Here is a 5756-nt window from a genome sequence, read left to right on the forward strand (position 1 = left end):
AACCAGATTATGGGTTGTTTCATCAGTATGGGCGTCTCCAACCCCAGCCAATAAGAAAGCCCCAAAATATTATAGTTCCCTTATATAAGTTATATTGTAATTCTTTCCTAACATTATTAAATACTAAAGAATTTATCTCCTAAAATAACTTTTTTTTCTCTCTCCTCATCAGCATTGACGATTTTAAATTAAACTTTAACTATGTTTATCACCTAAAATAACTACTTTTTTTCTCTCAATTTCTCTCTCTTCTCCTCATTCACCGTTGTTTAGTAAACCCTAACCAAAACACACACTTAGTATGAGCCCAAATATTTTATTTCTTAAATAATATATTTTTCTTTCTTTCTCTATCTTGTACACTTTTTTTTACACCAGCACTATATATATATATTGGTAAATTGCACCGCAACAAATATTAAAGATGTTAACCATTGTATGGGGAAGTGTAGAAACTTTCCATATTCTATTTTTCTAGTTTTTATTTTATTTATTTCTTTCTTATTCCTCACGTTCATTCTCTCCTCTCTCAGCAAACTCAAAAATTACAAGTCATCTCCCTCCTTAGTTCTCTCTCATTACAACTTTACAATATTCTTTCTTCTCGACTCAAGACTCAATATTCATTAGTCTCAATTTGAACGCACTTTTCTTGTATTGAAGAATTTGCAACAACATTGAACTGGGGCTTTCTAAATCAAGTTATATTGTTCTTTTTCTTTAATTATTTTTTAGTTTTACTAACTTTTGTTGTTATAAATTTGTAAATATCTATATTTTTTATATAGTTGTATATTTGTTTGTGAGTTGTGACTATTTTTACCCATATTGTAAGGTTGAATATGTCTGCTAGAAAGTATGAATCCGGATTTGAAAAACCTAAAAAAAAGAGAGAAGAATAGATAAACTAATTCAATCTCAAAAGGGATCGCACTACAAGAAAAGTGGGTTTTTACGACATCTTATTTACGGGGTTTCTTTATTTTGCCTCGTGAAAACTATTTTTTATGGGAATAATGAGAGAATCCTCGTAATTGTTTTATAAAGGGACATGTTTTCACGGGGATTTAGCAAAATCCTCGTTGAAAATTGTTTTTACGGACTTTTAAAGTCCTCGTGGATATTTAAATATATTAGTTCTTGTTCAACTTTAACGAGACAAATAATCCTTGTAAATAAAGTGTTATAATTTGACATTTAAGGGATATTTTTTGTCCCGTGAATAAGTATATTTTTTTTTGCGGCGTTTTAAAGTCCTCGAGATATTTGTGCTAAAATTTGATATTTCCCCAAATTTTTTGCCCTCCCGCCAAATTGGGTACAATTAAAATTACATTTACAATTTTTCTTTACAGTGCTTTAAAGTCCTCGTGAATATTTAACAACATTTAAGGGATAAATTTTGTCCCGTAAATAAGTAAAAAGACTTCCCCAAATTTTTTCACCCTCCCGCCAAATTGGACACAGTTAAAATTACACTTTAAAAAAATATATAGATAAATAAAAAACCCAGTTCACATTTCTCTTATTACTAGGGCTCAAACACAGACGAAGAGGGGAGAGACAAATCAGAGGGGAGTAGCGATGAAGAAGAGGGGAGCGGCGCCGGCGACCGGCGACCAGCGACCAACAACCAGCAAAATTTCTTTCGAAACACACCCACACAAAACACACAAGTCTGGATCAAAGTTCTCTTTTGAAGCAATATTGCATCAAAGCAATACACATAACACATCCACTCAGAGACGAAATTTCTTTTCCCTCTTTCAATCAAACCTAACGTTTCTCTCCGTGAGCCCTTTTAATTTGCCATCGATCGAAGCAAGCGGCAAGCCCTAAGCCCTAAATGATAACGCACGGCTCAGAGATGAAACCCTAAGTCTGAAGATTGTGTTTGAATTTCTCTAACCTCTCTCGCCCTTTGTCTAATCAGTAAGCAACCTTAACTTATCTCTGTTTAATTTACTTCCTCTTGATTTCTTTTTCACACATAAGTTGTACACACTGACACACAGTCGCGCGCCTGCACACACATATGTATTTGTATGTGTGTGTATATATATTGAACTGAAAGTCTAAAATACACGGTGGTCTCTCTGTCTCTAGGAAGGGAAAGTCTTGTTGGTGTTTGCTGGACCAATAAGTGAGAATCTCACGACATTTTCTGAAGGAGGAGGAAACTCAGCTCTCTGTCTCCTCTCCTGGTATGTTTTACCCACAATTTCTCTCATTTATAAGAAATATTTATAAATATATACTTACATGTGTATATGATTTTTTCAGTTTGGTTTTGAATCTCTATTGATGTTTTCAGTTTGGTTTTGAATCTCTATTGGCTTGGGTTTGTCTTCTTAGTTCAAATTAAACTATAAGTTTGATTTCCTAATAAATTAAACTATTTATTTGTATATTTATTGGACCAAGCATTGGTGCAATTCTAGTATGTTAAGTTTGATAATTGCCAAACCTAGTTGCAATATTGTATCTCCTTGCTCCCCCTAAGCTTCTTTGATATGTGATTTGATTTCCTTAGTATTTTCTACCTTTTCAATACAAAATGCATATATAGACCATCTAAAAAAGTTAAGTACTAATAAGATGCATAGTATATATCAATAGGTCATTCTCATTAGAAGAGCAAATGAGTAAGAATTGAAGAGGGAAAAAGATAGATAAATTTCAGCATGCGTGGTCCCGCAAAAGTAAGTAATTAAAACATCAATTTTAAATTATATTTTTGTTGCCTTGTATTAAATTTTAATGGCTTTTCTTATTTTCTTATCTTGCATATGTTCTCAATTTTAAATTAAATTTTTGTGCCTCGTATTATATGTTCTCTTATTTTCTTAGTCAAACGATCTTATTTTTTCTGTATTTGTTGGCATTACATTTTTGAAATTATTTTTTCTGACAGTATTGATTATCACCAGTTTATTAGGAGAAGAAGAATAAGAATTTCTATGATTCCAGTCTACAACAAAGGTCAAATGACCATTTTTGCTACTTTTTGATTTATAATTTTTATGCACGAAGGATTGCTTAGGTCTAGTAATGCTAGTTGGGTTCGATATTGGGCTGAACAGAAAACTTAAGTTACTAAAGATAAAATTGGGATCATCGTTATCAATGGCTATTTGAGTAATCTTTTGGGCTTGTTTTCACTCTATTAGTGTTGTAAAATTTAAGTTGCTAAAGCAGACATAAAGTTTAGTAATACTTCTTTAGATTCCAAACTAGTCAGGTTGATAGTGAAACATAAAAAAATAAATTTTAGGATTCTGTATTTGGTAGTTGACCTAAGCCGTCCAAACAAAGTATGTTCAGGTCTAAAAGTAAAAGTCTCAGTCTCAATAAAAATATCATCCTAACTATTATTATTATTTCTGGCCTCAAGGGATGAGTATTCAATACCTGGAGGTGCTCGAAAAATAGTAACCCCATCGATACTAATATATTATTCTCTATCATCAAGAAACAAATGGTGTTTTCGTTAGCTGGGATGAATTGATAACAGGGTACTGTTGAAGTATAATTTTTGATAATTGATAAGAAAAAAAACCATTTAAAAAAAAATATATATCATAAGAAACACATGCGAATGAATGCAAAGTCTAATACTCAGCACTGCTTGTGAGACATTGCACCTACAGCTAATTTATGAAAAGATATTAGTGGGCCCAAACTGTCACAAACAGTTTATAATGCCAAAGTTCCAAATATTTTGTGGTGTTTAGCCCAATCCTATCTACACAAGAAAAAACCAAACTAACACCTGTCATACATCTTTTAAATATTTAGACAAACTTGTATAGATAAGTCTGTATATAGTAGTAACTACTGTTCAAGTATAGGGGTTGAATTTTTTGGACAAACCGAATCAGACTCCAGCTAATAATGATTAAGTGTCCCTGTTGAGTATGAGATGGCTTGATGGTTGACTTCGAATGGATATGGGTTTTGGGCAAACTAGTAGACTAGTGAGTAATAATACTTGAAACTGAGTTATAAATAAGTATCCAATTCAATACCAGAGTATTGTTGAATTATGTGGTTTTAATTTAATTGATATTATTATGAAAGAAGATCTCATAATATTCATGTAACTCATAGGACATTGTTTTGTTGAGTTGAGATTTATTTTGCTTGATTAGAATTATTTTGGACAATGAAAATAATACTGGAGATATGTGGACCTGGAGCAATTTGTTTTCATTATTTATTCAAAATGAAAATAATGAAAGTAGGAAAAAAGTGTGTTATCTAACCAATTCTTCTCCAAATATTTGGACAAATGAGTTGGTCTCAATATATCTTCAACAAAATATATATCTCAAACTTTTTACTAGTACTATTATTTAAGCAGTGCACATGGGATGGACTAAAGTCGAGCTTATCCATGTACCATCCATTTGTCTGATCCTCTCATCTTTAATGAGATGGCCAAGATGTCCAAATAAGTCCATCTTAGCTATTTTACTTACTCTTGGATCACAATTAAAATATAATACAGGTTGATATCGAAAACCTAATCAACGTATCTACTCTAAAAGTTTCAGTTTAAAATAAATTGTTATTTTTTTAACATAGTACATTTTGAATATTTACAATTACTCTTGAATCACAAATGTTCATTAATCAGAATTGGAACTTGAAATATCATTGTAATGACTTTCAGTTACCATTACTCCCAAATATTGATGGTTAAAAATCAAACAGAAATAATTTCTGCTAATATTGCTACTCATGTAAATATATGTCATTCCCATTAAATTTTTGTTGATATTGCTACTCTTTTTTTTCATGTCTATTAATTGTTGCAGGGCTTTTTGACATCTAATCTTCAGGTCAGTTGATCTTTGCAATAGTTTCTCTTGCTCTGGTTTTGTTTATTTCTATATGTTGTTTTGTTGGTACTTTTTGGTAGTAGTTTCTTGACTACATTTTGTTTATGTTTGGTTTATAAATGATAATCTTGTTCTTTCCCTTTTATTATTAGTATTCTGAATTTGAGACTTGTGTGATGCAGCTACTTGCTTGGATTTTGTACCATGGACACTGAGGTGGTTTTTTGACAAGTGCAGATTGAAACTCAAGTGCTAGAAGGTTTATCAATTTTTCAACAAAAGTGTTAGGAAATTGATGATTTTCTTGACAAATGGATTTACTTTCTGTTTTGGAACATTGATAAATGTTGAATTATTTTGGCACATTGATAAATAATGAATTGTAAAAATGTTTTAACTTTTTTGATATATTTAATGGGGTATTTCAAGAGATTGTTTTGATTATGACAATTGGTATCATATAGGATGTGTTGATATGATTTTTGAATTGAATTATAACTGAAAGTGATGTTAATTACATGTTGTGGATGATTAATTAACTGGCATTTAAGGGGTGCTTTATTTATTAAAAAAAATACATATATTTTATTTACAGGGAGCTTCAAACCCGTAAATAAAAGGCTGTATATTATTTACGGGTAGTGAAAATCCTCGTAAATAACTTTTCTATGGCACCTCGTGAGAATGGTTTATATTATTTACAGGTAATTAAAATTCACCGCAGAAACTTTCTACAGCATGCGTCAGTGCCTCGTAGATTATTTACGGGTAGTTAAAATTCACCGTATAAACTTTTCTACGGCATGCCTCGGTGCCTCGTAGATTATTTACGGGTAGTTAAAATTCGCCGTAAAAAACTTTTCTACGGTACGTACGCATGGTGCCTCATGAATATTTAGATGCATTAACAAC

The 5756-nt window shown here is 31.4% G+C and overlaps 1 long non-coding RNA gene across 3 annotated transcripts; it reads left to right on the forward strand.

The window, feature by feature from the left end:
- Positions 1 to 1545: 1545 nt before the first annotated feature.
- Positions 1546 to 5258, forward strand: LOC132266797 (uncharacterized). 3 transcript variants are annotated; one of them, XR_009468721.1, is made up of 4 exons: positions 1546 to 1932; positions 2107 to 2204; positions 4821 to 4844; positions 5027 to 5258. It is a non-coding gene; the product is annotated as an uncharacterized LOC132266797 (long non-coding RNA). The 3 variants fall into 3 exon arrangements; XR_009468720.1 differs by having other exon boundaries at positions 4821 to 5258; XR_009468719.1 differs by lacking the exon at positions 4821 to 4844.
- Positions 5259 to 5756: the final 498 nt, after the last annotated feature.

Source organism: Cornus florida, unplaced genomic scaffold (assembly GCF_030987335.1).
Source record: "Cornus florida cultivar Cherokee Brave unplaced genomic scaffold, ASM3098733v1 CherokeeBrave_3.0.0_Hap2_Chr07, whole genome shotgun sequence".
Lineage (NCBI taxonomy): Eukaryota > Viridiplantae > Streptophyta > Magnoliopsida > Cornales > Cornaceae > Cornus > Cornus florida.